At 46.8% G+C, this 22,005-nt stretch overlaps 1 protein-coding gene and 1 pseudogene across 2 annotated transcripts in view; both read right to left on the bottom strand.

The window, feature by feature from the left end:
* Window positions 1-22,005, bottom strand: part of LOC119951358 (zinc finger protein 229-like) — a 394,086-nt gene that overhangs the window by 11,988 nt on the left and 360,093 nt on the right. The gene's annotated exons all lie outside the window — the stretch shown is intronic.
* LOC119951360 lies at window positions 8,155-9,612 on the bottom strand (annotated as a pseudogene).

The raw sequence follows: 22,005 nt of genomic DNA, 5'->3' as shown, positions 1-22,005 counted from the left end.
AGGGCCGAAGGGCCCGTACTGCGCTGTAGTGTTCTATGTTCTATGTAACCCACCAATACCCGAATAAACGGTTCTTAAAACACTGCTCTGGGTATTAAAGGCACGGGTTTAATCCTGTGTTGTGGTTTACTTATCACCTGACAGGTGTGACCAATTCGAGAGAATCGCACTACATTCTTTGCCGTCCTGGCCAGGAAGAATACCTGTTGACTGATACCTGGGTTTTCCGAATTTCCACAAGTCCTGCCGTTGGTATCTCGCGCTACCTGCAGTATTTCCCACAATATTTGGGATATCTGATGAACAAAAATCCACTCCTCAACCACAGATATATAAGGATGTCTCCACTTCCTCCTCAGAACTCCGTTCTCAATGTGTAAACACTTTGGAACCATTACAGCCTCAACTTCCATGAGACCTAACTGTGTGAATCTACATAACTCTGGGTCAGCCTCCTGGGCGTCAGTTAATGAAGTCCTATCAAATACTTCCTCACAATTATCCTCATTCTCAAGGATAGTTTTGGCTGCTCTATCATCTGATTGTGGCGTGACTTTAATCTCTGGCGATGAACTTTGTTTAGCCATTGCCCTGGTCACCACACATGATGGAAAAATATCTGGAAACTGTTCCTGGAACTGTTTTGTCTCCTTTTCTTCCCTCAGACTCTCTGCAATCATGGGTGAAGCTGCAACCTTCACAACTGCCAAATCATTCCCCCAAAGTAAGTCTACTCTGTCTACAGGCAACTTCTTAACCACTCTAACAACCAGAAGTCCTGACAATAAATCACACTCCAATTGTACTTTATACAATGGAACTGGGATATAATCTCCACTTATCCCATTCACCAATACCTTGGGCAGGATTCTCCGTCCCGCCTCACCAGAAATCTGTTGCAGGGGGCCCCCGGGATTCTTCATCTCGCCAACCGGCCAATGGGGTTTCCCATTGTGGGCAGCCCCACGCCATCGGGAATTCCCCGGGCTGCCGGTGAAACGGATAATCCCGACAGCGGAGAATCCAATCCCTTAGCTTTCATTGAACTCTCCAGAGGAAAAAACAAATCCCTCTCCAGCGAGAGAGTTTGTGTGGGACCTGTGTCCCTTGAAATAATGTTGGGTTTGGCTCCATCATTTGATGAAAATGGGGTGATCTTCCTCTCAGATCAAAGCCTGCATATGTCTCATCGACCTCATTCACCACACCTGCTTCACAGCAGAGTTTACCTCAGGTCTCCTAATTCCACTTAGAGCTACTGTCCGCTCTGTGCTATTCTCCACTTTTGATCCCTTTTCAGAATCCCCCTTATGAATCTCAACAAGTCCCATGGGCTTTCCTCACAACGTCCAACAGGCTGTACAAATGCTTCCCACTTTATTGGAACGGTAACACTGAGACCTTTGAGTCTCACCTCCACGCTCAGCACCTTCCTTCCTAGTCTGAGGAGACGACCTCCGAGCATTCCCAGCAATCTATTCCTTACCTTGGCTACCTCTCTTCCTTTCACTCTTCCACTTCCTATCCTTAACCAAATTATGGGGGTGACGGAACAAAGATTTACATTTATGGATCAGCTCATAATGGTCAGCCATTATTGCTGCTTGTCTAGCGGTCATCCCCCTTTGGTCTTCAACGTAGATTCTTATCACAGAAGGTATTGAATTCTTAAATTCTTCTGGGAGAATAATTTTACTGAGAGCACCATAGCTGGTTTCAACGCCCAATGCTCATACCCACTGATTAAAATTGTCCTGTTTAACCTTTTCAAATTCAGTTTCAATCTGTCCTTGTTTGTTTCTTTAAATTCAAAGGTTTTGCCTCAATGCCTCCAAAACTAATTGAAATACACCCAGAATAGTCTTTATCTTGTTGTAACTGTGAGACAACCCCTCTGACAGGGAAGTATAAACTTCCTGCACTTCCCCATCAGTTTACTTTGCATGAGGAATGCTCTCTCTTCCTTCGTCAACTCTATTTGAATTGCTATTTTCTCAAATGCCATGAAGAATGTTTCTACATCTTCCCCTCAAATCTTGGTAGGGCCTGTATAAATTTAAAAAGATCCCCACTGGGATTTGGACTGGGAAGGGTTACTCCTCCTTTTTAACTTTCCTCACTTCTGCCTTTAAGTCCAACCTTATTCTCATCTCTCCCTCTCTTTTTTCTCCCTCCCTCTCTTCCCCTCTCCCTCTGTTTCTTCCCCTTCCCACATCTTCATGTTTTTAATTCCCTCTCATGCCCAAACTGCAAACCACATCCTCTCCAGACCGGTGTCCCCACCAGAATGTGCTACACGACCTGGACTACTTGCTCATGAGCTCTCCTGTGTTTATTTTTTTTTAAAATTAGAATTTGTTCCAATTCAGGGGCAATTTATCATGGCCAATCCACCTAGCCTGCAGATCTTTGGGTTGTGGGGGCGAAACCCACACAAACACGGGGAGAAATGTGCAAACCACCACACAGACAGTGACCCAGGGCTGGGATCAAACCTGGAACCACAGTGCCATGAGGCAGCAGGGCACCACCATGCTGCCCACTGTCCTGTGTTTATAACAGACCCAGGCACTCAACTAATACATAATATATATATCCCTTCCTAGATTTAACCGACACCTCTACTTTTAATTGACATGCCAATTCAATCACAATACTCAACCAAGGCAGTGGATCAGTCCTTTCACTCTGGATCACCAGCTCTCGACTTCTGGGTGACTTTGGCGATGTCTCTTGTCCTGTTGACTGAAGTCTGTCCTCTTACTTCATGTTGTGTTGCATGTCGAGCTCCAGAGAATTGTAGCTCATTAACCCTTTCCAGCAATTACCTCTACACATGGTCTGATGGTAGTGAACCAGTGTTCTGATTGGCCCAAGCAGCCCATGATCAGTTCCTGATTGGTTAAATGGGGCACGATCAATGTCTGATTGGACTCTGAAGGATATCGGTCACCTTGCTGATGTGTGATGTCACTTTCTCATTGTGGTGTCACTTCCTCATGATTAATATTCGTCAGGCTCATCATCCCAACTGATACCATAGAACCACTGAATCCCTACAGTGCAGAAAGAGGCCATTCAGCCCATCAAGTCTGCACCGGCCCTCTGAAAGAGCACACTACCTAGACCAGGGGTGGGCAAACTTTTCCGTGCAAGGGCCACATTCAGAAATTCACAATTCACAAAGGGCCGCATAGTATATTAAGTAAAATAATTACTTCACCCGGTTATGATTCTGGGCGCCTCATATAGAACATAGAACAGTACAGCACAGAACAGGCCCTTCAGCCCTCGACGTTGTGTCGAGCAATGATCACCCTACTCAAGTCAACGTATCCACCCTATACCAGTAAGTAACCCAACAGCCCCCCCCCCCATTAACTTTTTAAAAAAAAAATTTTTTTTTTTAAAAAAATTTTTTTTTTTTAAATTTTTTAAAAAAAAATTTTTTTTTTTTTTTTTAATGACTTGGTGGGCCGCAGAAATACCTTTGGCGGGCCGCATGCGGCCCGCGGGCCGTAGTTTGCCCACCCCTGACCTAGACCCATTCCCTACCCTAACCTGCACATCTTTGGACTGTTGGAGGAAACTGGAGCGCCCAGAAGAAACCCACAGACACAGGGACAACGTGCAAACTCCACACAGACAATGACACATAGCCAGAATTGAACCCGGGTCCCTGACGCTGTGAAGAGGCTGTGCTAACCATTGTAGAAGTCAGGTATTTTAAATACACTTTATATAGGTAAGAAGACTGTTTAAGACAGAAATATTAAATCCTAGTTTTAAAATGAAAGAAATATACAACTTCCAAACTCAGACATGTGTTTGGGAAAAACAGAACCACTGATAAAAACATCACATTCTTTCAAGGGCAGCAGCGAAATCCCATGGGTTTTAAGGTGGTATAATTAAAGGCTCCATTGTTCTGATTTCTGGCCACTTGTGATAACAGCCTGAACCACATTCCATAACGTATGCAAGCTGAAACATTTTAGACTGTGTCAAAATAGTTTCATTTATATTTTCGGAATAATAGCATGATGAGATGACTAACGTCTCAATTGTTGCAGATAAGCAACAATTGGAAGTGGCGTTGCATTGGGAGGATGGATGGCTTGTTATCAAATCAAATGTGTTTTGAATATAGCTTAAACCAATTAGGATTATATTGGGGTGTGATCGGATCGCTTAAGACAGATATGAAAGAGTATATCCATGGATGATTTGGCCACCATTTTAGACAAGAAGACAGAAAGACAGAAAGACAAGAAGACAAGAAGAAAGAAAGACAGAAAGAGACAGAGAGAAAGAGACAGGAAAGAGACAAAGAGAACAAGACAGAAAGAGAGAGAGAGAGAGAAAGTAAAGGAAGAGAATTAGAAAAGAGTTCTGTATTCCTATTTCATTTTCATACTTTGACTTCAGCCGTTGACTTTTAAAGTTGTGTTCAGGCTATTGTCTCAGAAGATAATTCCTGTAATTCTTTGAAGAAAATCAAATTGTCTACAAACTACCTTTTAAATCATTTTCAAGTTGTAACCAATGAACTTCAATAAAACAATTCTTATTTGCACCTGACAAGTTTTAACTTGAATTTCTACTGAGTTTCAGCAATGTCTCAACAACAACTGGCAACTGTAAATTAAACAAAACTGGATTCAAATCCTAAGATACAACAACCATTGTGCCACCATGCTGAGATGATACATCTTCAGGTGTCATGTGTAACTTCTTAGTGACTGCTGATGACTAAAGCAAGTTACTTAAATACAAATAACTGAAATTACACAAGGTACACAAACCTAAACTAATACAGCAATTCCTACTGAACACAGAAAATAAATCCATAAAGCTGATTGGTGTGTGAAAATTTAAGGAACAAGACACACATTACAAAATACAATTTTCTATTCATAAATTACATGTTCCTAAGAAATAAAAGTCACAGAAATGACATAACCACAACACCATTACAGAAACTGAGAATAAAACCCACACCAATGGAGAAAATCTGTTGTAGAATTTGAAGGAAAGTGACTACTTTGCTGCTAGTTTAAAAGTGAACACAATTTAAGACACAGAATTTCTCCAGCATTGACAGAATTAAACTACAAGAAATCCTGCAATAAAATGTAACAGAGATTTTCATTCAGCATTAGTCCTGTGGTAAAACCATAAAATTAAACCTACTTTGGCCTAAGACAATATGGCACAAGAGACAAATGTATTTATTTTAGATCTACCTGTCGTGGTGGATAAAATGTTATTTCTTGGGATGGCTGGGCCAGAATTTGTTGCCCATTCATAATTGCCCTTAAACATGCTGGGTCATTTCAGTGAGGGGACAGTTAGTCAACCGCATCTGTGTGGGTCTGGAGTCACATGTGGGCCAGACTGGGTAAGGATGGGCAGATTTCTTTGAGGGATATCAGTGAACCAGATGGGTTCAAAATGGTTCATGGTCATCATTAGGCTTTTAATTCCAAATTTTTATTGAATTCAAATTTCACCATCTGCCCTGACGGGATTTTGAACCTGGGACCCCAGAGCATTACCCTGGGTCTCTGGATTACTAATCCAGCAACAATACCACGAGGTCCACCGCCTCCCCCAATACTATCCAGGACAAATAAATGTCCTTCATATCTCTTGTAGACCATTTCAGCAGCAACAGTCCACTCCAAGCTCAATGAGCATCAGCCCCCACTGGAAGCAAAGTGGTGAGACCGACCAGAATGTACCTGTTGTGCAGAACCTTGGTCAGACCGCAGCTGGAGGACTGTGTACAGTTTTACTGCCCTGATCGGCCAGAGTGGGAGCGCAACAAACATTCACCAGACTTGTTCGGGGATGGCAGGGCTGCCCTTTGAGGAGAGATTGGGGAAACCTGACCTGTATTCTCTAGAGTTTCAAATAATGAGAAGTGATCTCATTGAAACTTACAAAATTCCATAAAGGAATAGACAGGGTTGGTGCAGGTGAGATGTTTCCCTGGTTGGAGAGTCTGGAACCAGGGGACACAATGTCAAATAAGGGGGAAGCCACTTAGGACGGGTCCTCGGAGGAGACATTTCTTTACTCAGAGGGTTGTGAATCTTTGGAATTCTCTACCCAGAGGGCTGGGGAGCTCAGTCATTGAGTGTGTTTAAAGCAGCGACTGACCAGAGTTTCTAAATCCCAATAACACAAGGGGCTGGTTTAGCACACTGGGCTAAATCGCTGGCTTTAAAAGCAGACCAAGTCAGGCCAGCAGCACGGTTCGATTCCCATAACAGCCTCCCGGACAGGTGCCGAATGTGGCGACTAGGGGCTTTTCACAGTAACTTCATTGAAGCCTACTTGTGACAATAAGTGATTTCATTTCATTTCAAAAGGAGATGGGGATAGTGTGGGGAAAAAGGCAATGAAGTGAATGATTGTATTGAATGGGAGAGTAGGTTTGATGAGCTGAATGGCCTGCTTCTCTGATACAAAGATAGAACACACAGTGCAGGAGGCCATTCGGCTCAATCAAGTCTGCACCAACGCACTTAAGCCTTCACTTCTACCCTATCCCAATAACCACATCTAACCTTCTTTTGGTCACTAAGGGCAATTTATCATGGCCAATCCACCTAACCACCATGTCTTTGGACCTGTGGGAGGAAACCAGGTACCCGGAGGAAACCCACGCAGACATGGGGAGAACATGCAGACTCCGCACAGACAGTGACCCAGCGGGGAGTCGACCTGGGACCCTGGCGCTGTGAAGCACAGTGCTATCCACTTGTGCTGCCCCCCATAGGGAGGAAAGTAAATTGTGAAGAGGACATAAGGAGATTACAAAGGGATATAGATAGGTAAGTGAGTGGGAAAAAGATCTGCCAAATGGAGAATAATGTAGGAAAATGTGAAATTGTCCGTGTTGGCCAGAAGAATAAAAAAGCTTATTATCTAAATGGTGAAGATTGCAGAGCTCTGAGACTCAGAGGGATCTGGGTGTCCAAGAGCATGAATCACAAAGGCTAGTATACAGGTACAGCAAGTAATTAGGAAAGCTAATAGAATGTTATTGTTTATTGTGGGGAATTGAATACAAAAGTAGGTTATGCTCCTGATGAGCGGGAAAGAATCCAAAAGAATCCCTCGACATTCAGATCTGCTTCAAACATCAAATGGTTTATTGTGTAACACCGGCGGGGGAGTAAGCCCTCTGGGTAAAAGCAGATACATCTCCACTGAACAAAGGAATCATCATCATTTATACAATTTCAAATAGTTAGTCAGCCCAACTAAGCCGGACACGATCCAATCACAATGATTATAGATGACACATATTGATGGTAGATCCAATGAAAGTGGTTACTGGGCAGCAGGGAACTGCGTGATCAGCTCATGGACAGCTAGGGGGTTAGTCACTGAACTCATGATGTCTTCCCAGATCCACCTCATCGGACGTCCTTGGGTCTGTGTATACATAACTCCCGTATCTTAACCTTGTTACTGACTGGTACATTGTCAGAATTCCATCAGAGCATTCCCCTTTGCGTGAGAGAGAGAGAGCTGACTGGTGCTGATTTAATCTGACGGTCACCACACCTCACTCGAGGGGCAATGTTGAGGGGGCAGGGCCTTCACGTGATGACCTCAGCCGGTACGGCAGGTGAACCCACGCTGTGGTGTCGCTCAGTATCATAAACCAGCATCCAGCCAATCTGAGCTAACCAATCCCAGAATATTAGCTTATTGCCCATCTCCCATCACACCATTTAATGTTGTTTCTCAGTCCCATGTCAGATAACTGCCCTATACCTTGATAATTTTCTGTCTGCAAGAACACAGAGATAATTAAACAAAAGAACCATGTACCCTCCATTGCCCATCTCCATGCAGGTGGCATGCTTTAGAGGGATCCAAACAGAAATGGGAAGGAACATCTTCCAACTTCCAAACCAACTTTCAATCTTCTGATCCTTGTGAAATGTGAAACCAGGTATTCACAACAAGGCTCAAAGAACGTCAGCCCACTGGAGTCAAAGTCGTGACACCGGCCAGTCCAGCAGAAGAATCTCCTCAACCATCCCCATTGACCAACTGTCAGAATGACCAAAATGCAGTCCTGGATGTAATACAGAACATAAAACACTAACAGCAAAATCCAACCCCCTGTAATCACTTGTGAACTTGTTCGTGCCTCAGCAGGTGCGATGAATCACGGAATCCCTTCCCACATTCACAACAGGTGAACAAACTCTCCCCAATGTGAACTCGCTGATATGCCTGCAAATGGGATAACTGAGTGAATCCCTTCCCACATGGAGAGCAGGTGAATGGCTTCTCCCCAGTGTGAACTCGCTGGTGTCTCTGTAGGTTGGATAACCGAGTGAATCCCTTTTCACACTGAGAGCAGGCGAATGGCCTCTCCCCAGTGTGAACCCGACGGTGTGCCCGCAGGTTGGATAACAAAGTGAATCTATTCCCACACTGAGAACAGGTGAATGGCCTCTCCCCAGTGTGAACTCGCTGGTGTGTCTGCAGGCTGGACATATGAGTGAATGTCTTCCCACACTGAGAGCAAGTGAATGGCTTCTCCCCAGTGTGAACTCGCTGGTGTCTCTGCAGGTGGGATAAGCGAGTGAATCTCTTCCCACACTGAGCAGGTGAACGGCCTCTCCCCAGTGTGAACCCGCTGGTGCGACTGCAGGTTGTCTAACCGAGTGAATCCCTTCCCACACTGAGAGCAGGTGAACGACCTCTCCCCACTGTGAGTTCGCTGGTGTATCTGCAGGCTGATCAACTGAGTGAATCCCTTCTCACACTGAGAGCAGGTGAACGGTTTTTCCCCTGTGTGAACTCGCTGGTGTATCTGCAGGTGGGATAACTGAGTGAATCCCTTCCCACATGGAGAGCAGGTAAACGGCCTTTCCCCAGTGTGAACTCGCTGGTGTATCTGCAGGTTGGATGAGGAAATGAATCCCTTCCCACACTGAGAGCAGGTAAACGGCCTCTCCCCAGTGTGAACTCGCTGGTGTATCTGCAGGTTGGTTGAGGAAATGAATCCCTTCCCACACTGAGAGCAGGTGAACGGCCACTCACCAGTATGAACTCGCTCATGTATCTGCAGGCTGATCAACTGAATGAATCCCTTCCCACACCGAGAGCAGTTGAACGGTCTCTCTCCAGTGTGAACTCGCTGATGTGTCCGCAAACTGGATAACTGACTGAATCCCTTCTCACACTGAGAGCAGGTGAACGGCCTCTCCCCGGTGTGAACTCGCTGGTGTGTCTGCAGGTCAGAATACTGAGTGAATCCCTTCTCACACGAGAGCAGGTGAATGGTCTCTCCCCAGTGTGACTGCGGCGATGAATCTCCAGTGCAGATGGGACTCTGAATCCCTTCCCACAGTCCCCACATTCCCATCGTTTCTCCATATTTTGGGTCTCCTTATGTCTCTCCAGGTCGGACAATCAGTTCACGCCTTGCTCACACACAGAACAGTCTATTCCTGCTGTGAATGGTGTGATGTTTTTTCAGGCTGTGTAACTGGTTAAAGCTCTTTCCACAGTCAGTGCTCTGGAACACTCTCACTCGGGTGTGTGTGTCTCGGTGCTTTTCCAGTCACACTGATGTTTAAAATCTTCGCAAGCTGACAGACGAGGCAAACATTTCTCCTTCTAGATTCAAAGTCCGATGATGTTCAGGCCCTGATGAATCAAGTGACTCAGTCTGATCGAGACGTTTAGTTTGAGATTTCTGTCTGTAAGTCCTTTTCTAATATCCTGTAAAAACAATTTACAAAAGACAAAGTGTCAGTGCAGGACAGAAATTCAGAACAGACAGGGTCTCCGGTTGCGACATGTCAGGAGCGGCCGCATATGAGGCAGCTCTCATTCGGGGACTTTGTTTTCATAGTTTCATAGAATTTACAGTTCAGATGGAGGCCATTCAGCCCATCGAGTCTGCACCAGCTCTTGGAAAGAGCACCATACCCAAGGTCAACACCTCCACCCTACCCCCATAACCCAGTAACCCCACCCAACACTAAGGGCAATTTTGGACACCAATGGCAATTTATCATGGCCAATCCACCTAACCTGCACATCTTTGGACTGTGGGAGGAAACCCACGCACACACGGGGAGGACGTGCAGACTCCGCACAGTGATCCAGTGACCAAGCCGGAATCGAACTGGGACCCTGGAGCTGTGAAGCATTTGTGCTATCCACAATGCTACGTGTGTGCCGTTTTCACCCGGTATTTGAGGGGGTTTGGGGATATTTCAAATTTGTCAATGGGATAAAGCTCCCATACTGTGTTAATGTCCAAGAAACCAAGTTTGAAGAAGCCAGCGAGCAAAGAATCGTCATCCGATTCAGATTCTTTTCCAGGCTCATTGGAAACAAAATAGCGGCGGCTGCTGCGAAGCGAAAGTTATAGTGTTGTCAGTTGAGATGCTCATGGGCATCTTAGCAACAGCCGACTATCTCCGAGGATCTCCCAATATCAATCGAGGAGAGCCCTATTCGATCGATATTGGCAAAAATGGACGAAACAGTAAAGGGTTGCAGGGCATGGGGCGGCTCTTTCGATGAAGAGCGAGCGGATTGTCTCTTTAGAGGCTGAGATGGTCTGTTGGCTGATAATAACAAATCTCTGCCAAAGTAGGCGACTTAGAGAATCGTTCCAGGAGACAAACCCGCGTTATGGGGCTGCCGGAGGGATTGGAGGGCCCGCACCCGACTGAATACACGTCCAGGATGTTTGGGAAGATGGTGGGGAGGGGGGACAGTTGTTCCCTCCCGAGGTGGATCAGGCCCATCACTCGCTCTGTCAGACACCTCACCCAGGAGAGCCACCTCGGGCAATAACCGTCAGGTTCCACAGTTACCGGGATAAGGAACGAGTCCTGAGGTGGGCGAATGATCACCGTAACTACAAATGGGAGAGCCAGCCTGCCATCAGGCCCCATCAGGGGGGCGGAGCTGCCAAAAAGAGGGCGGCATTTATCAAGGCCAAGGCTGCACTTTACATACTTGGAGTTCGGTTTGGGGCGGTTTACCCGCACACCTCCGAGTGAGTTTTAATTCAAAAGATCACTACTTTTGAGGTGCTGGATGATGCCGACGCTTTTGTGAGGAAGCTCAGGCTGGGTATATTTTGTATTATATATGGGGTCTTGTTGTTATTGGAGAGGGATTGTGGTTTTGGGGTCTTGTTGGGGTTTCTTGTACCAGTTTGTATTTACTGTTTTTGTGGGGGGGGGTTCCTTTATTTAAAGTTGGGTGCAGGCGGGGAGAAGGGGTTGCTGGTCATGGTTACTCAGTTTTATATGCCCCGGGAGAGAGTTGCCCTGCGAGCTGAAGAAGGTAGTTAATGGGAGCGAAGTGGTGGGGGTAATGGCAGCTCATTAACATAGTCTAGGTTTTAGATAATGGGCTGAGTGCGTTGGTTCTGTTTGGGGTTAAGGATTGTTGAGCTAAGGGTTTGGGGGTGTTCTTCGGGCTTTTGGTTGTGGTTTTAATGAGAGGCGGGGAGCTCGGGGATAGGGAAGGTTTGTCGGGTGACTACAGCTTGTTGTTTGGTCTGTTTTGTTGGGGTGCGTGGTGGCCATGGACTCAGTCTCGACGATGGATGAGATATTGTTCTTGGCCCTCTCTGTGGGACTCACCGCTTTGTGCCTACGGATTTCCATTGAGGTCCTGGAGGGAAGGGCTGGAGAGGTTTGGTGACATGTTTGTGAACGGCAGCAGATTTATTGGTTTTGATGAACTGGTAGAAAAAATTACAACTCGCGAACTCTAATTTCTCAGATGCGTGATTTCCTACATAAGACGATCTTGGCGTTTCCTTTAGCTCCCCCGCCCCACTCTGATGCTTAGGATTCTATCTCTTGCTGACAGTGGGTGAGGGTTAGGATTTCAGATATCTACAGTCAGATCCTGTCTGCAAAGGCAAGCTCCACTGGGTGAGGTGAGGAGGAAGTGGGAGGGGGAATTGGATCTGGTTTCTGTGGACGGGGGTGTGGAGTGAGACTGTACAGGGTCAACTCGACTCCTCCCTGTGTTCGGTGTAGCTGACTCAGTTCAAGGTGGTCCAACAGGGCACATCTGTCTGGGACTAGGTTGTGTGGTTTGTTCTTGGGTGTGGCAGACAGGGAGCTTCATGTTCTCGGGTCCGGTGAATCATTAAAGGTACCATCCTTTTAACCAGGACAATAAATATGTCAAGCTGAGGGAGCAAAGGATGTCAATGTCTTGAAGAGAGAGAGAGAGAGACCTGGGCCAAGCTTTCCAGAGTCTGCAACCCTCCCTGGATTCACTTCCTTTCCCTTCAGTTGCTGCAAGTGACCAACTTGAAGGTGAGAATGAGGAAAGAAATGGAAAAGGGTGAGAAAAGAAAGTGTTTTACTCACAGATGTTGGACAGAGAAGGTACTATTATCTGTGTGAAGCTCAATCTGCATGACACAAAGCTCTGATTGGCTGAAGGACCAGAGTCCTTCCGGTGGGCCCACTCTTTCTATTGGTCAATCCCTCAGCAGGAAGTCGGCGGGTGGGCTCTTCTCTGCACATGCGCATCACCGGTTGTCGGTGTTTGGAGCATGCGCATTCAGATTAATGGGACTTCGTTTCGGAGAGCCCGAGCGAAACTAAGGAGGTGGGTGGAGGATTTGGAAATACTCTGTGGAGCCGCAAACCCCGATGATTAGTTGTCAGCTCCCTGATTCGGGAAATTCTTTCCCAGGACCTGAAGTTAATGCCCAAAATATTTGTGGAGTGAGTGGAGGATGGGAGGGAACACAATAAGGTTAGACCCCGCCCCTCATTCACTCTGATTGGCTGGAGGACCAGGCGGCTTTCAGTCCTCCAGTCCCGCCCTTCATTCACTCTGATTGGTTGGAGGACCAGGCGGCTCTCAGTTCTCCAGTCCCGCCCCTTGTTCACTCTGATTGGCTGGAGGACCAGGGGGCTGTCTTAGTCCTCCAGCCTCGCCCCTCATTCGCTCTGATTGGCTGGAGGACCAGGCGGCTCTCCAGCTCCGATTCCGTTGCCTGGAGACTCGGCCGCAGATCCCCGGGGGAAGGTATTAAAATTCCGGCTCCAAGTCCACTCCCTGGCGAGTAGGTCGTGAATCTCCCAAGGAAAGGTTTTCTTTCTTCAGCTCCGAAAATCCGGACCCTCAGTCCGCTCCCTGGAAACTTGGCGGTGAATTCCCGAGGGAAAGGTCTTTATACTGACTGCTCCCAGACTCTGCCCCTCCCAAGACCGCTCCCTGAAGACAGGGAGAAATAGGCATTGGAGACTAGGTATTGGAAATGAGAGTGGAAAGAATGTTCTCTCAAAACTCGAATTATCTGTTCTGAATTTCTATCCTGTACTGACTGTGATGCCTTTTGTAAACTCCTTTTACAGGATACTAGAAGAGGAGGAATTACAGACAGAAATCTCAAATGTAACCTCTCGATCTGACAGTCACCAGGTTCCTTGGGATCTGACTATCATCAGCCTTTGAGTCTAGAAGGGAAGGAGAAATGTTTGCCCGATCTGACAGCCTCAAAAGATTTTAAACATCATTGTGACTTGAAAAGCACTGAGACCCCCCCCCCCCCTTCTGCCGCCCCCGAATGAAATAACATTGCGCCATTCACAGCGAGGAGTGACACGGTGTGAACGAGACTTCCAACTAATTTTTTGACCTGGAGAGACAGAAGGCGACACAAAATTGGAGGAACCGTGGATATGTGGGGACTGTGGGTAGGGTTTCAATGCACCATCTCAACTTGAGATTCATCGATGCAGTCCACACAGGGGAGAGGCCGTTCACCTATGCTCAGTGTGGGAAGGGATTCACTGTGTTATCCTGCCGACAGACACACCAGCGAGTTCACACTGGGGAGAGGCCGTTCAACTGCTCAGTGTGGGAAGGGATTCACTCAATTATCCCATCTAAAGACACGCCAGCGAGTTCACACTGGGGAGAAGCCGTTTACCTACTCTCAGTGTGGGAAGGGATTCAGTGATCCACCTGGCCTGCGTTCACACTGGGGATAGCTGTTCACCTACTGTCTTTGTGGGAAGGGATTTCACTCACTTGTCCCAGCGACAGATACACCGGTTGGATCACACTTGGAAGAAGCCGTTCACCTGCTCTCTGTGTGGGAAGGGATTCAGTCAATTATCTAGCCTGCGGAAACACCAAAGAGTTGACACTGGGGAGAGGCCGTTCACTTGCTCTCAGTGTGGGAAGGGATTCATTCATTTGTCCAGGCTGCAGACACACCAGCGAGTTCACACTGGGGAGAGGCAATTCACCTGCTCTCAGTGTGAGAAGGCCATCACCATGTTATCCAACCTGCGGAAACACCAATGAGTTTGCACAAGGGAGAGTTAGCTCAGTTGGCTGGTTTGTGATGCAAAGCGACTCCAACATCAGGGGATTCAACACCCGTACCGGCTGAGCTTATCCATGAAGGCCTCACCTTCTCAGCATTGCCCCTTGCTTGAGTTGTGGTGACCGTCGGATTCAATCACCACCAGTCAGCTCTCATTCTCTCTCAGAGGGCAAAGCAGACTCTGGTCCTCTGGGACTTTGGCGACTTTTATTTCACACAAATACAACAAACATAGATTCCTTTAAGGAGTAAAAACCCAACAGGAAAAGTGATGAAACCGTGGCGAACAAGAAATGTTAAAGATTCCATTGGATCAATGGAGGAGACTCATGAAGTGGCCAAAATAGTAGTGAGCCTGAGTATTGAGAACTTGTTTTGGAATTCAGCAAAGGAGGACCAAGAAACTGAAAAAGAGAAAATAGAATATGACAGCAAACTGGAGAGAAACATAAAAACTGACTTGAAAAGCTCCTATAGGAATGTGAAAAGGAAAAGATTAGCAAAGACCAATGTGGGTCCATTCCACGCAGAGACAGGAGTGATTTTTTAAATTTAGAGTACCCAATTCATTCTTTCCAATTAAGGGGTAATGTAGAGTGTCCAATTCACCTACCCTGGACTTCCGGTGGCGGCTATGGAAGGAGACTTCCGGTGGCGACTATGGAGGGAGACTTCCTATGGCGGCTATGGAGGGAGACTTCCTATGGCGGCTATGGAGGGAGACTTCCGGTGGCGGCTATGGAGGGAGACTTCCGGTGGCGGCTATGGAGGGAGACTTCCGGTGGCAGCTATGAAGGAGTAAGTCGCACATTTGGTGGCTCCCGCTCCGGTCGGACCTTTGGACCTATCCCCTGGACTTTTTTTGGTTTTAAACGGTGAATTCGAAGGTTGAGGCAATTGGGCACCGTTTCCACGTATTAGTGTACGGAGCAAAGAACCAGAAGTGCATGAAAAGGCAGAAATAAAAAGTTAGCCAAGAGCTGTGTTGAAGCTGCAGCAGGAGACAGCATGGCCGAGGACCGGACCCCTGGGGTGGCGACGCTGCGACCATCGGAGCAGTTGATGCAGGTCATCCAGGACGGTTTGGGGGTATAAGCTCACTATGAGGAAGAGCGAGATGTTTGTGGTCCAGGTGAGAAGTCAGGAGAGGCGACTGGGGGATCTGCCGTTCAGAGTGGCCGGGGACAGTTTCAGGGACCGAGGTATCCAAGTGGCGAGGGATTGCGACAGGCTTCATGAATTGAATTTGGCCCGGCTGGTGGATCAGATGGAGGAGGATTCCCAGAGATGTGATGTGCTCCCGTTGTCCCTGGCGGGCAGAGTTTAAACGGTAAAAAAGACGGTCCTCCCAAGATTCCTATTCGTTTTTCAATGCCTCCCCATCTTCCTCCCGCGGTCCTTTTTTATGTGGGTCAGTAAAGTTATTGTGGGGGGTGGTGGTGTGTGTGTGTGTGTGTGTGTGGTGAAGAGGGCAATGCTTGAGCGGAGTCGCGGGGATGGTGGGCTGGCGCTGCCGAATATAGCCATGGTGAGGAGGTGGGTGGTGGGGGGGAGCCGGCGTGAGTGCGCATGGAGGCGGCTTCTTGCAAGGGCACAAGTCTGGGGGCGTTGGTAACATCGCCTCTGCCATTCCTGCCGGCACGGTACTCCACCAGCCCCGTGGTGGTGGCGGCCTTGAGAGTCTGGGGGCAGTGGAGGAGACATGTGGAAGCAGAGGGGGCATCGATATGGTCCCCAATCTGAGATAATCACCGCTTTGCCCCAAGGAGGATGGACGGGGGGTTCCGAATTTGGCGGAGAGCGGGGATTGAGAGGATGGGGGACTTGTTCATAGAAAGAAGCTTCCCGAGTATGAGGGATCTGGAGGAGAAGTTTGCATTGGCAGGGGGGAAATGTATTTCGATATCTGCAGGTACGGGACTTTTTGCGGAAGCAGGTACCAACCTTCCCACTCCTGCTGTTAAGGGTATTCAGGATAGGGTGGTTTCCAGAGGATGGATAGGAGAGGGGAGCGTCTCGGACATATATAAAGAGCTTATGGGATTGGAGGAGACGCAGACCGAGGAGCCAAAGCAAAAGTGGGAGGAGGAGCTGGAGGGAGAGTTAGAGGAGAGCCTTTGGGCGGACGTGCTGAGTGGGTCAATGCAACCACAACATGTGCCAGGCTCGGCCTGATCCAATTTAAGGTTGTTCATTGGGCTGATATGACAGTGGCCCGGATGAGCAGATTCTTTGAGGTAGAAGACAGGTGTCTGAAATGGGTGGGGGGGGGGGAAGCCAGTGAACCAGTGAACCATGTCCACATGTTCTGGACATGTCCAAGGCTGAGGGGATTTCGGCAGGGGTTTGCTGATGTCATGTCCAAGGTATTAAATGCGAGGGTGGCAATGAGTCCAGAGGTGGCGATTTTCAGGGTGTCACAGGATATGGGAATCCAGGAGGAGAGAGAGGCGGATGTTCTGGCCTTTGCTTCCCTGGTAGCCCAGAGGCGGATATTGTTGGCATGGAGGGACTCAAAGCCCCCGAAATCGGAGACCTGGCTTTCAGACATGCCTGGCTTCCTCTGCCTGGAGAAAAATAAGTTCACCATGAGAGGGTCTCTGCTGGGGTTCACCCGGAGGTGGCAACCGTTCGTCGACTTCTTCGCGGAGAATTAATCGTCAGCATAAGAGGGCAGTTAGGCTAGCGTAGATTAGGGGGGTGAGTAATTGTCGGACCTATGGGAGAGGGAGGTGGTATTTGCACTACGTTAATATTTTCCTTTTTATGTACATTGTTTATTTGTTGCTGTTACAATGGCAAAGAAATACCTCAATCAAAAGTTTATTAAAAAAAGGGGGGGAGGCCCCGGGGTGGCACCAAGTTGGGGGGGGGGGGGGGTGAAAGGATGTTGTGGCTGTTCACTGTTGCCATAGTAATTTTTTGTTTTTCATCTTTGTTAAGTATATATTTGAAAATGCCCCCAATAAAATATTTCCACAAAAAGAATCCCACCGCCGGCGAATGGCGCGTCACCGAGAACCACACGGCTGGGGAACCGCAGAACCCCACGCCCGATCTCTCTTGGTACATCCAGACCATCTAACTCTCCCTGTCTCTGTTACCAATTCCAATCTCTGCAACGCTCCCCATCAATCTAACATTTCCCTCCCACTAGAACCCTCCAGTTCTCTTTACCATCCACTAAACCTTCACCCCTTCCGATCTGAGTTTGTCATTCAGAGGCTACATCTGATATCCTCCAGCTCCCACAACCCTTCCCATCTCTGTGACATCCTCCAATCCCAAAACTATCCCTATTTCTCTCACCTCATTAAGAGGTATAACCCTGTTTATCGTTGTAATATTCTACAGTTCCTACATCCCCTCCATCCTCCATAACACCCGTCAGCTCAACTCTTAGATAGCAGATCAAATCACAGCAATCTCCCCCAGATGCTGCAACTCTACAGCACCTGCAACCGTCCCTTATCCCTGGAACCTCTTCAAACCCCTCCAACCTCTTTTTATGTGAAATCCTCGATGCCCCCACAATGCACACAGTGCTGTAATCTTCCCCAGCCTCTAAAAATACTCACCACTGCTGTATCTCCTCAGTGCTCCCTTGTCTGACAATCCCAATAGCCATAAAACTCTCTCCATCCCAGTTACTGTGTTGAGACTCTTAATACCCCCCCATGCCTGTTACCTTCTCATCTGTACAATTCTCCCTGTCTCTATAACATCCTCCAGCCCCTACAACACTCTCTATCTCTGTCACATCCTCCAGCCCCTACAACACTCTCTATCTCTGTAACATCCTCCAGCCCCCACAACACTCTCTATCTCTGTAACATCCTCCAGCCCCTACAACACTCTCTATTTCTGTAACATCCTCCAGCCCCTACAACACTCTCTATCTCTGTAACATCCTCCAGCCCCTACAACACTCTCTATCTCTGTAACATCCTCCAGCCCCTACAACACTCTCTATCTCTGTAACATCCTCCAGCCCCTACAACACTCTCTATCTCTGTAGCTTCCTCCCATCCCTACAACTCTCTCTATCTCTGTAACATCCTCCAGCCCCTACAACACTCTCTATCTCTGTAGACTCCTCCAGCCCCTACAACACTCTCTATCTCTGTGACATCCTCCAGCCCCTACAGCACTCTCTATCTCTGTGGCATCCTCCAGCCCCTACAACACTCTCTATCTCTGTAACATCCTCCAGCCCCCTACAACACTCTCTATCTCTGTAACATCCTCCAGCCCCTACAACACTCTCTATCTCTGTAACATCCTCCAGCCCCTACAACACTCTCTATCTCTGTAACATCCTCCAGCCCCTGCAACACTCTCTATCTCTGTAACATCCTCCAGCCCCTACAACGCTCTCTATCTCTGTAGCTTCCTCCCATCCCTACAACACTCTCTATCTCTGTAACATCCTCCAGCCCCTACAACACTCTCTATCGCTGTCACTTCCTCCCATCCCCACAACGCTTCCTATCTTTGAAACCTCCTATCGATGTTACACCCCACCTGAACTTTCATACATCCTACAGCCCCAACAACCTTCCCTATCTCTGTAATAGTTCCTTCCCCTACAGTAAAGTAAGTTGCAATAGTTGCAGATGACCATAGGCTGCTTTCCCCTTAGAGGGTGAGAGCTAACTTGTGGTGATTTAACCTGAGGATCACCATACCTCAGGTGAGGGGCAACATTGAGAAGGAGGGACCTTCATGCATAACTCTACCATCCCCACAGCCCTCCCTCTGTCCCCTGCATCCTGCTATCCATATAGGTTTCCCTCTCTGTGTAAAAGGTATTTTAGCCCCGATGACTCTCTCTATATCTGTAACATTGTCTACCCCTACAACACTCCTGAATTCTGCAACTCCTTCAGCACCTGTGACCCTCCCTATCTCTGTAACCTCTGCTGTTCTCCTGCTGTGTTCTTCTCCTTTGTAGTTAATATAAACTCCGTATCCTTAAATCTGTCTCATCCGGTTCTGGTAACTTACCGATTTTCAGTAAATTCAGCCTATCAAATACGTCACAGTCAACGTTTAACCCATCAGTGTCTCGACTACCTCCTTTTTCACTCTGGCCTGGACATCAAGTTCTTTTTAAAATAAATTTAGAGTAGCCAATTATTTTTTTTATAATTAAGGGACAATTTAGCACGGCCAATCCAACTATCCTGCACATTTGTTTTTGGGTTGTGGGGTTGGGACCCACACAGTTACTGCGAGAATGTGCAAACACCACACGGACAGTGACCCGGGGCTGGGATCGAACCAGGGTCCTCGGTACCGTGAGGCAGCAATGTCTTGGACACCCAAGTTCTGTGGTAAAGGCAGATACTCATTCGGTACCAGTCTGCCTCCCTTCATGTCTAAATCCCCTTTCAGTTCCAGATTCGGCTCCATGCTCCTTTTACAGCTTTGGCAGCAAAAATAGTGAAGCAGATTATTATTTGAATGGGTGTAAATTGTGAGAGGTGGATACTGAGCGAGAACTTCTTGTCCTCATGCATCAGTCGCTGAAAGTAAGCGCACAGGTACAGAAGGCAGTAAAGAAGGCAAATACCGTATATACTCGCGTATCATGCAACTTTTGAAAACCTAAATTGTAACCTAAATTTGGGGGGTCGCATGATACGCGAGATACAAAATTTGCGGGTGTGAAGTGCTGGCCAAGATTAGGCTGTTAAGCAGACATTATCCATTTACGGTACGTCAAATAGTACCCAGTAGTTAATGAAACTATTATATTTATTTTTGGACATAATGAAATATAAAACAGGAATACATATGTAGGTTAATTAACATTTAATAAAATAAAAACACTATTAAAACAAACTATTACAGATAAACTAAAATCCTTCAAATTCGCTTTCATTGTTATCAGTGTCATCATCAAATAAAGCTTGGAATTCTTCTTCATCGAGGCAGTCGTCATACTGATCATCTTCCAGGTCTTCATATTTTCATCCTCTTCTCCTGCATCTTCGAATAAAGCATCATCTTCACTTCCATCCAAAGCATTTGCTATTCCACATTTTTAAATGCTTTAACAATCAAATCGCCATCTATCTCAGCCCATGCTTCTTTTACCCACAACACAGTAGAGGCAAATCCGGAGCCTTCATATTCCCTCCCTTCGTAAATGATTTCTCTCCTTCCATCATCCAGTCATTCCATTTCTTTCTTATATTGTCTTTAAATGGCTTATTAATGGATACGTCAAGTGGCTGAATGACGCTAGTCAAGCCAGCTGGAACGATGTAGTTTTGATAAAAATACTTTTCTCGCCGACTTTATTAACGGTTGAGTTTGATGGCATATCAAAATTCACGGGTGTCTCATCCATGTTTCCAATGCACGATAACTTATAGCTGTTAGCTTTGCGATGTTTGATAACAAATGTTTGAAAACTAGTCACTTTTTCTTCTAATTCTTTTGGGAGTTTCTGTGCAATTTTTGTTTTTCTTCTTAACACAAAGTCATGTCTTTTCATGAACCGCGTGCACCATCCGGGACTTGCAGTAAACACACGAATGCCCATTTTTCTTGCTTCTCGTAAAGCATAAAGTTTTATTTTAGATCATGTTATAATATAACCATTTTCTCGATTTTCGGACACCCACTTTGATACTTTATCTTCTAACTGCGGCCAATGACATTTTGACCCGCGATTTGCGCATTTATAGGAAGGAGTTTCCTTCAATTTTTCTTTTGTTTTCTCCAGTTTCGGACACAACTTTCTCCGACACCAAACAGCTTTGCAGCTTTAATGTTGTTGCTTTGTTCCGCTTCGGCAACAACTTGCAGCTTCAATTTGGCAGTATATTTCTTCGCAGATCTTTTCTCCATAGTGGCTAAGGGTAGAATGTATTCGATCGTTGTTATGTGTTATGGTACTTGTTACCTGTTAGGTAACTGTTTATTATCGTGATTAGAAACAGCAAAACAGGTGTTTCTAATTCAGTTGTTTACGGCGGAAAGCCTAGCCTAGTGTCATCTGGTATCTCAAAAAAATGACTCGCGTGATACATAAGATATATGATAAAATCATGTTTTGGGGACGAAAATTTAGGGGTCGCATGATACGCGAGATCGCAGGATACGCGAGTATATGCGGTAGTATGTGGGCCTTCATAGCGAGAGGATTGAAGTATTGGAATAGAGATGTTTTGCTGCAGTTGTATAGGGCATTGCTGAGGCCACACCTGGAATATTGTGAGCAGTTTTGGTGTCCTTATCTGAGGAAAGATGTTCTTGCTGTGGAGAGTGCGGCGAAGATTTACCAGGCCGAATCCAGGGATGGCGGGACGGTCATCTGAGGAGAGACTAAATCGGTTAGGATTAAATTGATTGGCGTTTAAAAGAGTGAGAGAGGATCCCATAGAAATTACAGAATTCTAACAGGATTAGACAGGGTAGATTCAGAAAGAATGTTCCCAATGGTGGGCGAGTCCAGAACTCGGGGTCAGAGTTTTAGGATAAGTGGTAAACCTTTTAGGACTGAGGTGAGGAGAAATTTCTTCACCCAGAGAGCGGTGAATCTGTGGAATTCGCTGCCACAAAAATTAGTTGAGGCCAAAAGGTAGTTGTGTAATTTCAAGAGGAATTAGATACAGCTC

This window comes from Scyliorhinus canicula, chromosome 17 (genome assembly GCF_902713615.1).
Source record: "Scyliorhinus canicula chromosome 17, sScyCan1.1, whole genome shotgun sequence".
Lineage (NCBI taxonomy): Eukaryota > Metazoa > Chordata > Chondrichthyes > Carcharhiniformes > Scyliorhinidae > Scyliorhinus > Scyliorhinus canicula.
Note: the sequence above shows the minus strand (reverse complement) of the source record. Positions and strands in the feature narration are given on the sequence as shown.